The sequence below is a fragment of the Leptinotarsa decemlineata genome, unplaced genomic scaffold (genome assembly GCF_025532065.1).
Source record: "Leptinotarsa decemlineata unplaced genomic scaffold, Ldec_3_MD MMD2_tig00026374_RagTag_RagTag, whole genome shotgun sequence".
Taxonomy (NCBI): Eukaryota; Metazoa; Arthropoda; class Insecta; order Coleoptera; family Chrysomelidae; genus Leptinotarsa; species Leptinotarsa decemlineata.
In genome coordinates, this window is record NW_027412710.1 from 798,382 (window position 1) to 818,454 (window position 20,073).

General features: G+C 34.6%; 1 protein-coding gene and 1 long non-coding RNA gene across 3 annotated transcripts in view; one reads left to right on the forward strand and one right to left on the reverse strand.

The window, feature by feature from the left end:
* LOC111504932 (pyrokinin-1 receptor) overlaps positions 1–20,073 on the forward strand; it is a 443,518-nt gene that overhangs the window by 31,006 nt on the left and 392,439 nt on the right. The window lies entirely within an intron of this gene.
* LOC141486789 (uncharacterized) lies at positions 2,767–4,312 on the reverse strand. The gene is made up of 2 exons (XR_012468051.1): positions 3,510–4,312; positions 2,767–3,449 (listed from the first exon to the last, which is right to left on the reverse strand). It is a non-coding gene; the product is annotated as an uncharacterized lncRNA (long non-coding RNA).

Consider the following 20,073-nt stretch of genomic DNA (forward strand, 5'->3'; position numbering starts at 1 on the left):
TTGTAACTATTTTCAGTCGTCTTAGACATTAAAAAAATGTGATCAATATGTACAGGGTGTCTCAAAATACATCGGCGTGGCTGAGTTACAAAAACAATGATATAATAGTAATAATGAATGAAAAATCGGATTAAAGAAAAAAACATGACTACCAGCGTTAAAGAAAAAACATGGTTGCCAACGTAATAAAAAAAAACATGGCTACTGTCGGGGTTTGCATGGTGTCTCATCATTTAAGAAAAAAACATGACGTCAATGTGTACAGGGTACTTCAAAATACATCATTCAAAAAACATGACAGTTCAACTGAGCTCTATCGTTTTAATGTGCGATTCTCCAATGTGTACAGGGTGTCTTAAAATACGTCTTTTGAGAAAAAACATGCCAGTTTAACGGGAACCTAACGTTTTAACGTGCAATCCCAATGAGAAATGTTTGAAAATAGGGCAATGGGGATATCCAGAGTATTCAGCAATGATATTTGACAATACGTCACATGCTCTTTTTCGTTTTCGTGTTAGGTAGAAAATGGGAGAGTGAGGGCAAAGAGAACACGTGGGAGGGTATTATTATTTTTCTCGAAAGAATGTTAATGTCGTTAAACAGTTGAAATATTCAATGATAAAATGAAATCTGAAGAATACAGATTGAAAGTTGAGGAGTTTTGTAAACTTGTTCAGGAATTAGAGAAAGACATTCAAGTTTTCGATGAAAAAAAAAGACTGTTTTGAATCGGTTGGATAATTTAGATAGTTAAGAGAGTGCTCGATCGAAAAGTGCCTCAAACGAGATATCCGTTGCCAAGAATTCAACTTCACAGCATAGATTATGTCGCCTCCAATGCTGAGAATAAATTTTGTGCTTTTAACTTCAATAATAAGTAACGTTTTGTATCAAAAGGCGTTAAAGTGTTACCGGATCTGAAGCAGGTTCTGATGTTGAACTTGGAACCAATTCTTCTTATCCTCTCCAATAATTCTCTAATGTAGGGAAGTGCACTGGTTGTGACGGCTTCTCTTCCTTCCGAGGCTCCTGCTGTCTTCAAGTCAAAGTCTTTTCTACCATCGCTTTGGAGTAGCCATTCCGTTGAAGATCATTTTTTATGATGTCCAGTTCCTTATCGAGGTCTTCCTTCGTATTATAGAGCCCAAAAGCACGGTCTAATGGAGTCTTGATAATTCCTCTTTTAGTCGATTGATGGTGGTTGGATTCGTGGTTCAGATACTGTCCCGTGTGAGTGGGTTTTCGTTATACAGATGTTTCCCACTTAGTGTCGGTCCTCTTCACCAAAACATCTGAGAATGGCAATTCGTTGTAGATTTCCTTCTCCATTGTGAAAATGATGGAAGGTCTCACGCTGTTGATGTGTTTCAGGAAGGCGTCTAGTCCAGTAATCCCATGGTTCCATATTATGAAGGTGTCGTCAACATATCTCCACCAGACTCGAGGTTTCTTGTGGGCTTCTTCAATGGCCAGAGTTTCAAACCACTCCATATATATGTTGGCTATGACTGGTGAAAGTGGCGATCCCATTGGCAGTCTCTCATCTTGTGTGAAGAATTCGTCCTTCAGTTGGAAATACCAGTTTCGTACACTATAGAAGTAATTCCATAATTACTTCTATAGGAAGATTCGTTCTCTCTTCCACGTTCCCGTCTTCGGATAGCTTTCTCTATATGACCGGAACGTTAGTGCAAAGGCTTTCGACGTCGAAACTAATTATTTGATCTTTCTGTGTGACCTCAATTGAGGGAAGTAAAAATCTAGACAAGTTTTGAGTAGCCGAATCTCCGGAGCTGATGATCGGTCTAAGCGGAACGTCTTTCTTGTGGATTTTGGTAGTCCATACTTGGTGTTTTTTCAAAATCTGGTACAACTTCCTTTCGATTGATGCAGTAGGGTTCCGTACGATTTTTGTGTATCGTCCCTTCTGAAGAACATCTTCGATCTTCTGTTCGTAGAGAACGGTATCCATTACCACAGGAGCGTTTCCTTCATCTGCAGGTAGGATCTTGATGGTGTTGTCTCTACGTAGGCCGTTCAGAGCTCTACGTTCTTCATTGCTGATGTTAGATGTTGGAAGTGGTTCTCGATCCAGCTGTTCACTGATTTTCCAAACTTTCCTTAATACAATCATTACAAGGAAGAACATATTTTTTTGTGAATAATTCCAGGCATTTTCTTGAACTACTAGGGTTAATTGAGGTCACACAGGAAGATCAACTAATTAGTTTCGACGTAGAAAGCCTTCACACCAACGTTCCGGTCGAAGAAGCACTCCAAATCATACAGAGAAAGCTATCCGAAGACGGGAACTTGGAAGAGAGAACGAATCTACTTATAGAAGTAATTATGGAATTACTTGGATGCTCTGTACGAAACTGTTATTTCCAACTGAAAGACGAATTCTTTACACAAGATGAGGGACTGCCAATGAGATCGCCATTTTCACCAGTCATAGCCAACATTGCTACGTCCCTGCGGGTGTTGTCAAACCTGTTAGTGTAGAAGACTCTCCGGCTAACTCAATCTTCCCCAAGGAACGAACATACCTGTATCGAAATATCAATTCAGCAAATCTTTCTATCATGAATGGAGATGTCAGAGTGTCCTACCTCCCCCGGTTAGGGATGGCTATATGGGAGGAAGAAATAAGTATCCCCCAAAACCCAAATGAATAGGGAAATTACCTTATTAGCTAGAAAAACAAAGATCTATTGTATGTGCTGCAAAAAGATCAAACAGGGAAAACAAAAACAAAGCGACTCAGGTGATCAGGAATCTATTTGCTACCTCTGTCAGAATTTGATGGCTTGTTACCATAAAAAAAATGAAATTAAACGTTTTAATACTGTACACAAAACATAACCTCAGAACTTATCTCTGAAAAATAGGTTGAAACTTGAAAACTACACTATTTGTGTATCTATACATATATACATTAATCTTGACTAGATTATCAATCTTTTTGTCTGAATTTTGAGATACTTATTCGGTATCTACGTAAATGTAAATGAATGTCTATACTATACTGAGTAGGGACTTAAAGCAATTGCTGAAAGCGTACAGTTACTTTTGGGAAAAACTAATATTATAACCCTTTCTTCATATCAACACTTTGATTGTGAATTACGCTCATAATAAACTCCAAATAGTCATATCCAACACTGCGAAGAGGTTACCTTGACAATGAATACTTAGCCCAGCATTCTGATGATACCATGCCATTGCTCTGACTTCACTTCAGCCTTCTGCTGTTTTTCCTTTCCCAGGGTGAGTAATACAATCTTTTTCTAGACGAATACCAGTACCAGCAAACAGTGGAGAATACGGTTGATGAAAGAATTCCGCATCTCAAGATTGACTAACCTACTCAAGGGGACAGCCCTTAGATGAACCTCAAATCTACTTTTGATTAATAGGTTGATTCTTACAACCAGAACAAAAATCTGTGAAACAAAAGAGAAAACTCTCATGATTGTGAAATTCATAAAACCGAATTTACTTACCTCGACAGAGTCGAGATTTTTTTTTCTATGTAGAAGATGGCCACGTGAACTAGTTACCGGAATTAGGCATGCAAACAACCTTCCTCAATCCTGCTTCCATTGCCTATTTCCAGACACAATGAACGGATTATTTCCACGAAGGGTGAAATCCCGCATCTACTAACGGACACTGACACTCTCTAGTGATATTACCCTAACGTTGGACCAGTTAAACTTTTTTTCCACCGGCGACCTATATCTTCCCCAAAGAAATCTACCCGCAACCTCAAATTCCACCTTCCGGAAGTGATCCTTTACCCTGACGTTTTTCCGTCAGTGCCTACCAAAACAACAAGACTAAAAATAAATATATTTACACTTTACAGGAATGTAATCAGCGACCAATCACAAAACCTGTTTTCTAAAACAATTCCAAATCATGCCATTTAGCCTATGATTCGATTCCTATTTATAGTATACTAAACAACCTCTTCTTGCGACCAATTTCCTATCAAGAAACAACTAATTGAATATGTATTTCATCACATATGAAATAACAAATCACTCCAACAAGAGTTAGTCCGGACCTTAATTTCGAGACTACAGCGCAGTTCTGCCAGCTGATAATATTGCAATTAAAGGTACGTTCTACAAACAACACTTCTAGATGGTATCGTTTCGCGAATACCGTTCCAAAAATGACTTTGTTGAAATCACATACTAGACCAATACAAAGGATTGGTGTGTCCTGTTATGCTAGAGACAATAAATAGCATTTCGAGATTATAACCAGAAATATTTGGAGTTACGAATTTTGTAACCGTAACAACATATATATGGAGTGGTTTGAAACTCTGGCCATTGAAGAAGCTCACAAGAAACCTCGAGTCTAGTTGAGACATGTTGACGACACCTTCATAATATGGAACCATGGGATTACTGGACTAGACGTCTTCCTGAAACACATCAACAGCGTGAGACCTTCCATCACTTTCACAATGGAGAAGGAAATCCACAACGAATTGCCATTTTTAGACGTTTTGGTGAAGAGGACCGACACTAAGTGGGAAACATCTGTATACCGAAAATCCACTCATACGGGACAGTATCTGAACCACGAATCCAATCACCATCAATCGACTAAAAGAGGAATCATCAAGACTCTCTTAGACCGTGCTTTTGGGCTCTATAATTCGAAGGAAGGTCTCGAGAAGGAACTAGACATCATAGAAAATGATCTTCAACGGAATGGCTATTCCAAAGCGATGAAAGTACTTGAAAGTACTCGATCGACCTATAAATAGTCATCTCGGAGGAATCAGTCCAGTCATCACCCGAAGACGATTGTAGATACTAACAATCGAAACGTCGTGAACTAACGTGACTTGGAAAGTCTTTATTTTCTTTTTTCATTTCTTTATTTTTATTTATTCAATTGTTCTATTTTTACTTGTATTTTATTTCAGTATTATTTCATTTCAGGTTTATTTTGCTTAATATAATTGTTATGTTCAGCTATTCATTTTTAATTCTTCTTTTTTAGTTGTTTCAGGGATTTCAAATCATTTTATATAGTAGACAATGGAAGTCCGAACTAGTGAAATTCTACTTGTGTATTGTTCATCAATTAGATGAACATGAAACTAACAAAATTCAAACTGCTTGGTCAATTAGTGCACTAAAACGATATATCTCCAAAATGATTATGTATAAAGGTTCTTGTTGACTCCCCATTGCAGATATATTCGCTATGCAAATTTTTTCATTTGCATCGCGTTCCACTCAAGAAATTTTGCATCAAAAGCCAATGAAAGTAGAGGAAGCAACAAAATAATTCGTATTCACATAGTTTCCCCATCACTCCCATAAAATACATGTTGGAAAGAAAGGCACTCATTATTCAAAAGAAAATGAGACCGAACTTCTACAATTAGTGAAGTTTCCAAGGTTTCGCTATTGATTCTCATCCAGGAAAAAAATGTGAAATTTTCATATAGAAAGGTGAGTAAATTAACTCAACAAATATGTTGTAACCTCAAATATCAGAAAAATCAATGAATTTTTATGTGATCAATATATGTCACTAATATTTGATATTTTTATAACTCATCAGTTTGATCAAGCTCTTCAATTTTTTGTCAGTCACTAATATTTATTGAACCCATGATATGAAAACATAAAATTATGGAATCAAAAGATTATGTTGGTGGATCCTAATAGACTCTACAGTTCTGGTCTTGTTTTTTTACCCCGTTATTCTTGTTTTCGTTGGTATGACGTTCAAGCACTTGACAGTTTTAGTAATATTTGTTAAACAATCTACTTTTTGTGTTACTTCGACAGGACCTGTTCCTATAATTTTGATTAGGCTGAATACACTGCACTCTCTGAAATTGTTTAATTAGTTAATAAAACACGCGTCGAGAAGAGTATTCCGTTTCTAGCATTTGCAGTGTTTTAGGTTCATTCACGGCAGAGGTTTCCGTTTTACTTTTTATTAGTCTTCCAAGGCACCCGTTTTCTTTTTAATACAACACTATTTTTACATTTTATTTGTGAGCATTTTTCTATTCTCTCTTTCATGAATTATTTCTCTTCTGCTTTTTTCATGATCACTCCAAGATAATTCAAAATCTAACTTCATCAGGGTGCTAATAATTTCGTATCCCAACCACAGATTTTTATTTTCCTCTACGTCAGCATGTGTGGCCAGAAATCTGTGGGTAACTTCACGCCAATCCAACAGCATGGCTTTATTCGTAATAAATCTACCATTACCAATTAGTGCGCATTTAGTAACTTTGTTACGGATGGAATAAAAAATGCCTATCAAATAGATGTTATATACACTGACCTGGCCAAGGCATTCGACAGAGTTAACCACGAGGTTTTGATCCTGAAATTAAAAGCATTCGGTTTCACAAACAACACACTTGATTTCTTTCACTGCTATCTATCCAACAAAATACAGTTTTTATAGTTCAACAACGTTTCTTTGTTTGAATTCACCACTACTTCGGGAGTTCCGCAGGGTTCGATTTTGGGACCTCTCCTTTTCGTGTTATTTGTTAATGACATTTCTCGGTATATCGGGCATTCTCAATTTTTCCTATATGCCGATGATCTCAAGCTGTTTAGAAGAATTGAAAGCAAAAAGATTCTGATATGCTTCAAGATGATCTCAATAATTTAACTACTCACTTTTCAGTATCTGACATATCTCTCAATGAACCTGAATGCAAAATAATGAGTTTTACACGAAAGAAGTCACCTACTATCAAGGACTATTTCATTAATCATACCAATTTACAGAGATTCAATGAGATGAAAGATCTCGGGATCATTTTCACTGGTGTGTTCAGTTTCTACTTAGTATCTGAATGTTATAGAAAAAAGAGCTTTATCTTAAGATCTAGCCGTGAATACAATCACGATACTTGTTTGTTACTCTTCAACTCCATTGTTCGTTCTAACCTGGAATATGGTTGTGTCATTTGGATTCCAAAGACCTCTCTATATTCTGAAACTATAGAAAAAGTCCAGAAATAATTATTGAGAACACTCTTTTTCAGAAAACACAATGTTTGGCTTTTATTTATATCGTATTATAGCCAATTACAAGAATTTAACATGCAACCATTGAAATACCGCCGTGAGTCCTCGGAAGTGATTTTTGTTTTTAACATTCTTAGAAAACTGAAAGTACCTGAAATTCTCTATTGTACCTGACGTAAGACTGAGAAGAAGATACACACAAACAAACAATTTGTCTCCTCTGCAACAATGTCTCGAAACAGTTAACAAAATGGCGAGGAACTGTGAATTGGATATATTCAGTATTACAGAGGGACAACTCCTCCGAATGCTCAAATGTGTCTGAATCTTTTTACGGCCATTTCATTATTTACTGTTTTACATTGTAATATTTTACATAGATTTCAACTGTATCAATGGTACTTTTTGAATACTATATGTAAGGAATTTTTGAAAAAACTGTACATTATGTAAGTGAAAACCATTATTTTTGTTATTCAGTATAGATACATTTCTATTATATTCTATTTTCTGTGTCGTGCATTCTGCTAATATTGTCACCAACTATCTACTACGTTCATTTTCACTTTGAAACAATTTCAATCTGCACAATGCATCAAGGATAAATATGATCCCACTAAAATTCTACTGTAAAGTAATGCAGGTAAACTGTTGCCCAACACGAAAACTGAGAAAATTTACATTTATGTTGCCTCAATAATTTCTATACCTACAAGGAAACGGGCTTTGCATAATTTGAATATATAAACGAACAAACATCACACTGATGGAAACTCTGGGAAAAAGTAAATAAAGCTTCAAAGAATAGTCATCCAAGGAAGATGCGGCTCCTCAAAATAAACGATTCTTATACCTAACGACCACTTACCTCACGAGTGATCATTACCCAGTAAAACTTATTCACCTTCTGAAATGGGTCTGAAAAACTGTCTGATCAAAAAAATTCTCTTTGTTATTATTGGAATATGATTAATTCGCATCTACACAAAAAAACATATTTGTCATTACCTCATTTGCCCGTAAACGAGGTACTGCAACTGGATATCCATATCTCGTTTGAGATAAAAAATCCTCACATATATACAGGGTGTAACTTAATAAATGTTAAACATTTGAGGAGGTGATTCCTCATCGGAAAAAAGATAGGATCTTTCATATAAAGAAACTTCATTGGAGCATCCCTTGTTAAGATACAGCCCCTTAAAGGGGGTACATAAAATTTGTATTACAATTTTTTTCACAAGCACTGAAAAAGTTACAATATTTAAATTGAACTGACGTTTTGTACTACCAAAAAGACACTTAGCCAGTAATATATTTGGTTTACTCCATGGTTGTGAGGGGTGGAAAACGCAACCCCTAAAATTCATTTCCAATGTAACTTTTTGTCTTATTATTTGTTTACCATTTGAAAATTTATTTCCGATAGCTTGTTTCATTCTTAACAAAAAATGTCTCTTGGGTTTTTTGCCCAAAATAAACCAGTTTGCAGCAAACATTATTTTACGAACAACTACAGAGATACATCATCATAAATGCGAACTGGATTTATTGTTATTTTGTAGTTAGTATCTGCATTGAACGATTAAAGGGTAATGAACAAAACTAATTTATTAATAACAAAACACACAACATGTAGAAATCATAGTAAATGTTCAATATCTCTATCTTCAGACATTACGCATGCTTCTAGACGTCGGCGCATTGAGCCACGTATTCGCTCAAATATTCCTGGAGTTTCTCTGATTACCCTGTACGCATCGATGATGCGGTTTCTTAAGTCCTCTACATCGCAAACAGGAGTACGATGAACCAAATGCTGTAAATGGCCCCAAATAGAGAAGTCGAGAAGATTGAGATCCGGGGATCGAGCGGGCCAGTTCTGTGGTCCTCCTCGACCTATCAACTGATTTGCATATGTTTCAGTCGAATGCTGACGTGCTACTTGACTGAAATGGGCGGGAGCCACATCATGCATGAAAAACATATCCTTTCTGACGCCCAAAGGAACTTCCTCCAGCAGTACTGGATGCACCTCTCCTAAAAATTGAACGTATGCCTCACCATTTAATTGAGGAGGTAGAAAATGAGGCCCAATTAAATCATCTCCAATAACTTCGAGCCACACGTTAAGAGAAAACTGTTCTTGATGGTTAGTTTCGACAATAGCGTGAGGGTTTCCATCAGCCCATATGTGGTAATTATGAAAATTAATAATCTTGTCCCGAGAAAAACTACATTCGTCTGTGAATTCTATCGTCTTCAGAGAGTTCGGAAAGTCTCGCGGTAACAGTGCCTGTACTCGTTGCAGATGGTAAGGGTATAAGAGTTGTTCCTTTAAAATTCGAAATACCGTCATATGATCAACATTTAGCTGGAAAGCAATCTTTCTGGTAGTAGGTTGTTCTTCAGTCAAATTAAGTACTGCTTCCTCAAGCTGTGATGTTCGTACTTCTCGATGGCGACCACAATCCTGCGTTCTTTTGTCGAATGAACCATATTCTCGTAATCGTTGATGAAGTCGAGCAAATATTTTATGTGAAGGATGCTACCGTTGAGGATACATTTCAGCATATCTTCTAGAAGCTTCTAACCTATTCCCCTGCGACAGACCGTAAACGTAATGCATATCAGCCATTTCCTCATTTGTGTATGCCATTTTAATAACAAGTGAATTATTAAAGTAACAAATTAAGAACAGAACAACAACACACAATTAGTATTAATTCAATTTCGAAAATTCACAAACTGACAGCGTCATACCAATTCAATTGTCACTATCGCTAATAGCGACCTACTAGATATATTAGTTTCGTATTTTCGCATTTATGACGATGTATCTCTGTAGTTGTTCGTAAAATAAATTTTTGCTGCGAACTGGTTTATTTTGGGCAAAAAATGCAGGAGACATTTTTTGTTCAGAATGTAACAGGCTATCGAAAATAAATTTTCAAATGGTAAACAAATAATATGACAAAAAGTTACATTGGAAATAAATTTTAGGGGTTGCGTTTTCCACTCCTTACAACCATGGGGTAAACCAAAAAAAATTCTGGCTGAGTGTGTTTTTGGTAGTTCAAAACGTCATGTTGATTTCAATATTGTAACTTTTTTAGTGCTTGTGAAAAAAGTTGTTATACAAATTTCATGTGCCCCCTTTAAGGGGCTGTATCTTAACAAGGGATGATCCAATGAAATTTCTTCATATGAAAGATCCTATGTTTTTTTCGATGAGAAATCATCTCCTTGAATGTTTTACACTCATTTAGTTATACCCTGTGTAGTGAGGTGGCATACTGGAAGACTGTGTCGTTCGCTTCAGCCTTGTTCGAGGAATGATACTCTGAAAGAAATTCGAATTTTAATAATGGCAAATCATTGACTTCGTATTGATGATGGACACTATCTTGCACTGACGAGAGACCAACTTGTTCGAAACCGGTCTCCAAGTGTGCCCGTTTCAATGATTGAAAATCAATACCGGCAGTTATATCGCCAAAAAAATATGCAGAAATTGCTTCTGTGCGGAATCCTGCTCACTCTACATTCATTATAGGAATTGTTATCAAGTTTTCCGATTCCAGTAGTAACTGCAGAACGTGGTTTCTCAACGATGAGAAGATTAAAAACATGGTTGAGGCTGAGGATGCAAGACGACACTTACCGGGGTCACTCTTCTTCTTGTCCATTGAGACATTGATGTAGTATTGGTTAATGTCCTAGATCGGTTTGCTGGATCAAAGAACAGAAGAATTCAGTTCATATCGTATTTAAAGAGAAAAGTAAACTGTATCAACTGGAGATCAGTATCAACTTGATCTGAAAACTATTGTTTGTTTGAATCCAAAACTGTATCTCTTCAAATAACTCAATTCGTTTATAACAAGAGTTTTTTGAATCTATATACAAAGCTATATCATCATCGACTGAAGATAACAGGAATTTTGTATAGAATGAACAGGATTTTTTTAAAGAAATATTTCATTCATTTCAGTTTGAAAAGAACCGTTTTATTTGAACATAGACATTATTGAAATGAATTCATGTATTATTATGAGAAACTAACAATGTAGAACAGTGTTTGGTACGCGTATGTGTTGGAAAGAGACGTTGGTGTGTTGTAATTTTAAAGAGGAAGTGCCTGTAGGTAGTGCAATTATTTTCCGATTATTTTGTATCTATCATGATGAAACAGATATTACAAGACTGGGGTCTTACACTGTTGAAAGATATTTTCATGGGTGAGTATTATAATTGGATAAAATCGAAGTGTTTGGGTTACTTAAGAAAGAAACTCAGGTGTATCCGTGAGTACTGCTTGTATACTAGTACCGAAGAGAAAGTGATAAACTTTGACAGCAACTCTTAATTTTGCCCTCATTTTGCGAAAATTATATCAATGCCTCGTAATTTTTCACACAAGCATTACATTTGCCGGGCTCTGCAAGTATATATCAATTTGAAATGAAAAATCCTCCACGTTGATTCAAATTCGCCTATCTATTTTCTGAACATATATTTTATCTTGTTTTAAATAAGTGCACTTTCTCTAAATAAAATTTGATTTTCTCTTAGACCTAATTCATTTTTTATTAAATGAGAAAGGAGGTACTTATAGTTTCGACAATAAATTATAATACAAAAAATATCAAAATAGGCACCAGTGGGTATAAAAAGCTTCTATAGGTTCGTTCCAACCAGCGTCAGAAACAGTTTCTGACAGTCAGGATTCTGCGCAGTAATGTGATTGCGTTCCAACGTGAGTTTCCAACCATTAGTAAACTATCAGTTTTCTGTTCCATCCAAGATTCAAACCTGTTCGAAATCTATCAGAATGGTTTGAGGATTATCTTCTGACCATCAATCTGACGCATGCGTATTCTGTATTACTGTTTTATGTTCATGCAACTTACAGTTAACATAACCTGCAAAAATTGTTTTAAAATAAATTATGTATTTGCTGGCGCAGGAAAAATTAGGAATTCTTTAAGTGAACCTGAAATATGAACATCTTTAATTATACAAATTAATTATTGCGGTGACCTCCCAGTTCTATGTTGATTAGTAAATAGAATAGAGATATAAAATACTGCAACCTTTTTTTACTCTCCAGCTATACACTTGATTAGATTTATTTTTGAAGACTTGAAGGGGTTATATTTTTAGGAGTGACATTCTTTTTGGAATGTTTGAAATACAAACTGAGTAGAGAAAAGTATCTTCTGTATAATTCAGTGTTCATATAGAAGTATTTGTTTCGAAATAATTTTATTTTCTTTCGTGTAATTCAATGTTTATATGAAAGTAGCTGTTTCAGAAGGACATTCTTTCAGTTTGTCTGAAAGTTACTTCCTTGCATGATCTACACAACCATGTATAGAGTTACTTATTTTCAAATTGATTACTTTTTTCCTTTCTTTGGAAGATTCCCTCATCCCCTGTTTTTGTATCAAGATGGAGTAGGTAGTAGAAAGCCAAAAACTTTCTTTCCCAAATTATTTTTGAAGGTTATGTTGAAATTCCATGCCAAACTTCAGTTGAACTATCAGCTGTTCCAATCAGAAATTTCAAACTAATCAGAAACCAATATTTACCAGACATGCGCGTTGACAACGATTTACAAACAGATTTACAATCTGTTTGTGACTCAAGGTTGGAACGAACCTTATATGTTACAGCCACTTTCTGATTTCAACATGTAAATATTTGTTGAATTCCGAAACGTCTTTGCTTTCTGTAATCACTTCAGAAATGTTTTATGTTATTCATTGGGAACAAATACCCTACTCAGCTTGAAATTATTCAATATATTTCCTTTAGGAATGTAATAAATAGGTAGAAATATTACCAAACTCACTAGAGGAGAAATCAGAATTTCCAAAAACGTGAAAACAGAGAATGTTTTTATTTAAATAGCGAATCACATGCCTTTAAGTATGTTTGTATGATCATGACTTAAATTTTTTAAATGAAACATTTTATATTTTCCATTGATTCTCTAATAATACCCACACAACACTTTGAATACCTATAACGGTTCCAAAATGATTATTTTGAAAGGCAATTTTTCTATAATGACTTCTGCCCACTTCAAATGGATTTGAGGTACGTCTTTTGAATTGATTATTTGTTTCTGATCAAGGAATGTTTAAGCACCTTTTAACTTGCTAGAAATCGTATATTAAACAATAAGACCTCAGACAAGTTTAAAATTTTGAGGGTTGTCGTTCTTGTCTGAGTTGTAATGTTGTTTATAGGTCTTCGATTTTATTTTATTGGTTACTTTGCAATTTGTGAAGAATATTCCTTTTTTTATATATGTTTCCGGATTGAATATTTATTTCCGTTATTTGTATAACTGTATGATCTCTCAATAGTGTGCGGTTAGAATATGGCATTTAAGTAATGATTAGTAAAGAAAATTCATTTCTCTATTACGTTCTGTTTTTTATTATATGCTTTTTCAGAATAATATTTATCATTTGCGATTGCTTCAAATAAACCAATCATAATATACAGTGTCACCATTAAAGTGCGCACTATATGGGAAACTTATTTTTCGAAATGTTACAATGAAGTTTAACTTCGGCACTTGTTTGTGCTCTAAATTTAACTTAAAATGATGACGTTCAGTGTTTGTCAAATTCAACTTTATCTTGAAAGAAATTGAAAAAGTGCATTTCTAGATCGAATTTAACAAAAAGTCACTTGAAAAAGTTGTGTATACGGCAATTTTATATCCATATAACAAATTTTATTCAACTAGGATAAAGTTAATGTTTTGTTTATTTTTGACAGATATCCCCTTTATTTTAAAAAACAAGTTCGGTTAATTGTCAATTTATGTATACATAACAAAATCATCATGGAGTTCAACTTTTCTGATACATTTTTACTTATACAGACATTTTTAGAGAGAAATTAAAAATTTGCTATAAAAATTTCAACATGACTGGTGCAAAATTTCAATCACTTGGCTATTTTCTTAAACAAACCTTTGATTTCGAAAAAGCAGAGGCCACTAAAAAAAATGTAAATAATTTCGATAGAACTATTATTATTATAAATTTCAAACAACAATAATATTATAGAAAATACAAATTTGTACAAAAAATTACTTATTGATCTTAATGAGATTGTCAAACACTTATAGCCTACATTTCAGTATGTCGTCCTCCACGTTCAATACAAATTATGGTCCTTCTACTGACATCTGTAACTGCATTTTTAATAAATCGGAGATTTATATTTGCACAGCACTGGCGAATGGTATTTTCCAGATGTTGAATGTCAGTAAATTGTCTACTTCGGTACACTTTTCGTTTCAGGTAACTCCACAAGAAAAAGTCTAAAGGCGTTAAGTCGGGTGATCCAGGTGGCCAATGATGTTCCCAGTTACGTCCAATAACTTTGCCTCTGAACATTTGTTGGAGGGTCTGTTTTACAGCAACCGTGTGATGTATTGGTTTGCCATCAAGCTGATAACATAGGTCGTATTTAATATATAAACTTTATATTATATATTTAAACTTCACTAACCTCATTATTTGAAAGGTTGAGATAACCGACGGATGATACATTTTCCCTAAATAAAAATGGCCCAATTATTTAGTCGTTAAGTATCCCACACCATACATTAGTTTTAAAGGAATACTGATCACCACATTCAACTGTGAAATTGGGATTTTCTTGGGCCCACCATCGGCAATTTTGAGAACTTACCGTTCCATTTGAAGAGAACGTTGCCTCATCTGTCCATAAGATTTTATATGGAAACTTTACATTTTCTTCTGTCTCTCTATGAACCCAGAATGAAAACCCCAAACAGACATCAAAATCCCGTTCTTTTAACGTGTTAATAAATTTTGGCTTGTAGGTAAGGCCAAAATTTATTCTTTCATAAAATTTTTCTAACACTTTCTCTCTTGTAATCGGTATTTTTTATAATATCGGTTATGCTCGTTTGCCCGTGTTCAACAACTTTTAAACAAATGTTAAGTTGGGCCTCCTCATCATATTTATTTGGAGTGAGCTTTTTCTTGAATTGATTCGCTACGGATCCTGTTTCTCTGAATTTCGACATTATTCTTGGCACAGTAGTATGTTGAACATTTTTTCCTGGATGCCGTTCATTAAAAATGTTAGCTACCTGGATGCCGTTCATTAAAAATGTTAGCTACTTGCCGGTATGGTGTATTCTCACCAAATATCAAAACTATTTCTATTCTTTCCTGAAGAGACAACATTATCGCAACAATAACTGTTAAAAATTTGACAAGTAAATCAACAACTTGACACTACCATAGCATGCATTTTGTTTGTCAAGACCTACTTAAAAATTTTATTCAACGTGATTAAGCATCCTTACCGCCATAGTTAGTGTTTATAAATAATCTGTAAATACTGAATATTGAAATTTTAATGTAATTTCAACTCTGGTAATTTTATTAATACTTATTGCAGTTTTTGAGTTGTGTCTGCTTTTTCAAAATTGAGGGTACTGACGTTTGTTTAAGAAAATAGCCAAGTGATTGAAACTTTGCACCAGTCATGTTAAAACTTTTATAGCACATTTTTAATTTCTTTCTAAAAATGTCCGTATGAGTAAAAATGTATCAGAAAAGTTAAACTCCATGATGAGTTTGTTATGTATACATGAATTGATGGCAATTAACCGAACTTGTTTTTTAAAATAAGGGTGATATCTATCAATAATAAGCAAAACGTTAACTTTATCCTAGTTGCATAAAATTTGGCATATGGATATAAAATTGCCGTAGACACAACTTTCTCGAGTAACTTTTTGTTAAATTCGATCTAGAAATGCACTTTTTCAATTAAAAAAAAAAAGTTGAATTTGACAAACACTGAACGTCAGTGGGTCGCAGTTGGCCGCATCATTTCAAGTTAAATTCAAAGCACAAACAGGTGCCAAAGTTAAACTCCACTGAAACTTTTCGAAAAAAAAAAATTTCCAAATGGTGCGCACTTTAATGGTGACACTGTATAATGTATTATTTAATTTCTTGTCTTACACCACTTATAGCTGTTCATATTGAGATATTTGTGATTGGGATACTTTGGATTCAAGTAACTACAGACATCCGTATAAGAGGGACAGTTCATAAACAGAAGCAAAAGTTCATCTTTGATGAAGTAAATGAGTTTATTTTATTCATACAAATGAAAGCGTTTGAATGAAAAAGTAGTGTTCCAAGTTAACATATCATTCTTTCAAAATCCAAAAAAGTTTTGCTTCGAGATCATTTTTGCTCACACTATAGAATGCATACTTCTCTTGAGCTAATGTGATGATTTCTATTGAAACGTATGCACAATTTGATGGAATATTTTTTTTACTTGAAAGAAGCGTTTCTTCAGTCCATTTGAATTACTTGAGAGAATATATTTCTCAGTTTATAAAAATATTTCTTCATGAATATAGGAGAGCAAGATTTCTTCGAATAACGTTGGTATCAGTTACTGCAGTGGTAAAAAACCATAGAAAGTTTCATTTCTTATTTTTCATGATGACCTCCCGCCATGTGGTAACGGCTACATCCATGTATGTTGATTTTTATTCAATTATAGCGGAAAATTCATCTCATGTGCGCCTCCCCTTAATAAATTCCTAGATCTGCTCCTGAACAACAAGAATAACCCACACTTCAAATTGGATTATTTTGTATCAGAGACATCATTAATATATGTGAAATATCTGATGTTTATATAGAATCAGGAATGTCCGGATTTTCAAATTATTCATTTGTTGTCGTCACGACACTCAGTGATGCTAGTTGTTGTCTTCACACTGTACAGCAAATGCGGTAACATGAAAATAGTTAACTGATATCTGAATCCTATCAAATTCAACCCAATCAGTCACCGGAAATCAATAATAATGATATCGATGTGGAGTGTTATATTGTTATCTTTTCATCCTATTCGGGAAACTCCTGGTCTGTTTGTAAATTTCAATCTAATCCACTCCAAATTGGTTTCCCAAAAACCGTCTCAAGGGAAACATCAAAAATATAACAAATGGATTGATTGGAGCAGAGCATTCCGTGACTCATCAAAATACATAGAATTCATAATTACTTTTCTTTTTTGTTGCCGAAATACCATCGTAATGTATTTTCATTCAAATTACCATTATGAAAATAAACGATTTTTAATTTTGATTCAACTGCCCAAAGTTTATTACAGTTCCTTTTTTAAAGAACAAAACTCAAGCACTACAGGAAAAACTTCAAGTTGGATTTGAATTCATTTGGAAAAACGTTCTTAGGAAGTTTATTTCATGTAAACGTAGTTCTTTAAATGAAATAGTCCTTGTTGAACATTTTGAGAAGCTAAAAAGTCTTTCACCTGAGTCTAAAAATATGGAAAATAACTTGAGTGAGTCCATGATCGAGTTCTAGTAAAGGCAATGTCATCTCTTCCTATGAAAATACAGACAAGTTGAAAGACAGAAGAATTTCCTTCGACGGTTGATATCGAAACTTGATTTTGCAAAAGACCGCCTCGGAGAGCCTGGGTTATATTTAATATTCAAGAAATGAATCTTTGGTCGATCCCATTGATGACATCTCCGTAGGGAAAGAAGCTATCACCTTCACTTCTGGGCTTGTTTTTTGTAGGAGAGCTCAGTGGTTCAGAATAGCACCACTGATGAGGCTTGGTGGATCAAACGAGCGCTGTATGGTGTTGGATTATAAGTTTATTTCGCTGCCTTGCAGTGAAGGCTGCAGCGAAAGACAGAGGACTGATCTCTATCTGCAATCAATGTCAAATTATGCCTTTGCAACTGATTGTTTTGGGGAGCCTCGTATATCTTTAGGCTAACTCTCGATAACGCAGACATTGACTGGGTAGACAGTGCTGAAAATCTTGGCGTAACCATAGATAGCTCCTTGTCTTTCCATGAACATGTGACAAACCTTTTCAAATTATCATTCCTCAAACTCAAATCGCTATATAAATTCAAGTATCAGTTATCAGAAGAAATGAAACTCAGGTTAGTTGAAACTCTCATTTACACCCATATCGAGTATTGTTGTTCGGTGTATTACAATGTTTTGCCGCAATATAACAAGCAAAAGTTACTACGTATACAACGAATCGCTCGAAAATTCAGGTATCAGAGGCGAAGCTCTAGATTTGTTCAGAAGCTATCTCTCAAATAGACCGCGAAAAGTCAAATAGGAGAATATCCATAGCAAACCCGAAACAGTAAAGTTCCTCAAGGAACCGTACTAGGACCAGTCCTGTTTAACATTTATTTAAATGATTTATTTGAAGTCAATACCAAAGGAGAAATAATCACGTTTGCAAATGATACAGAAATCTTTCACTCAGCCCAAAAATGGAACACTTTGAAAGAACTAGTAGACAGAGATCTGTATTAAATCAAATCATGGTTTCAGAGTCGATTGCTGACCATAAACCCTGGCAAAACATTTTTTCTTCCACTCTCCAATAATACATTCACTTTGCTGTCCTTCACTACTTTGAAAATTTCTGATGAGTTTTCAATAGAATCTACATTTGAATTCAAATATCTAGGTGTGATTATTGACAGTCACCTCAAGTGGAATAAGCATATGGCGTATGAGATCAAAAAACTTACATGTTTTAATTTACAAACTGAAAAACCTCAGATATATCTTGAAGAAAATCCAACTGAAGACAGTGTATCACGCATTAGTGGAATCGCATATAGCTTATGGAGTAATAGCTTGGGGGCAGCCGGAAAAACTATTATTGATAACTTACTGATAGTACAAATCGGAAACCCTTGTATGACATAGTACTTCGGTCAACAGTAAAGTCTCTTCTAATTATAAACCCATTCCATGATATACATTTTCTGAGATATATTGCTTTGTCTATGCATGTGTTAATATGTGGAAATTACTTTCTAAAACACTAGTTATATTTCTTATTTTTACCTCAAGTGTACGTTTTTCTCGTATTTTTTAATGTATTTTCATTAAATTTATTTTTATGCATCACTTCTAGAGATTTGGAATAATGTTTATGTATCATATGTACTATTTATACTTATTACCCTAACCTATACAAGAATTTGATTTCTGACAGGTTTCCCCACTTTGTTGTACATTATTTAGGTTAGCTTATGATACTTCTATGTTGGAATGCTTTCCTTTGTGTAATAAAAATTATTATTATTATTATTATTATTTTATACAAAATGCTTGCATAATATTCCTATGCTGTATACAATATGGTGAATATGTCGCACCATATTTGTTAAAAATGAAGGAGCTGAAGGTGAGGTACACAGTCCAATATTTGATAATTTTTTTTATTTGAGTTACTTTAAACTAAAACACCTAGTTATTTATATAGTTCATTAAGCAGGCATTCTGACATACATAGGGTCAATTTGAGAAATAACTCATTCAACATACCTAGGCACCGTACTTCCAAATTTCCAAGATGTTTTTCTTAAATAGCCCCTTCTTATCTGAATGAAATATTCATCCATTCAAGAAAGAAAAAAAATCACAGATGCTTACTGCTCAGTGCTAATTTAAAATTCAATGTATGGTGGTGCAATGAAATTGTTAAATTGACCAAAATAATGTTGAGAATATTAAGAGTTATTAGCAACTTTATGATCTATTATTTTTTTCTCTTCTCTATCATTGTTATGATAGTAAATAAGTATTTTTATAATTATTTTCTTACACTCACTGCATAATTTTTGGGAGAGGTGGAAGATAGCCTTTTGCTAACCCTTTTCCTTTCATGTATAAATGTATTTTTCATGCATAATAAACGATATTATTATTTTTTTTTTCACCGTAGTGTGCGCTGGTCAGGGCCTATCCCCCGAAGCCCCGATACATTCGGTAGGGCGCGCCAGCATTATCAACCAATGACCACTCCCCACACCGTGGGGTAAGTGATCATTGGGTCCGAGAATCATGTGCCCTGAGCAAACGCAGTGAGCCAAGAATGACAGCCTTCTGCATCGGTGCGGCTAAGATTTCTGCCTTAG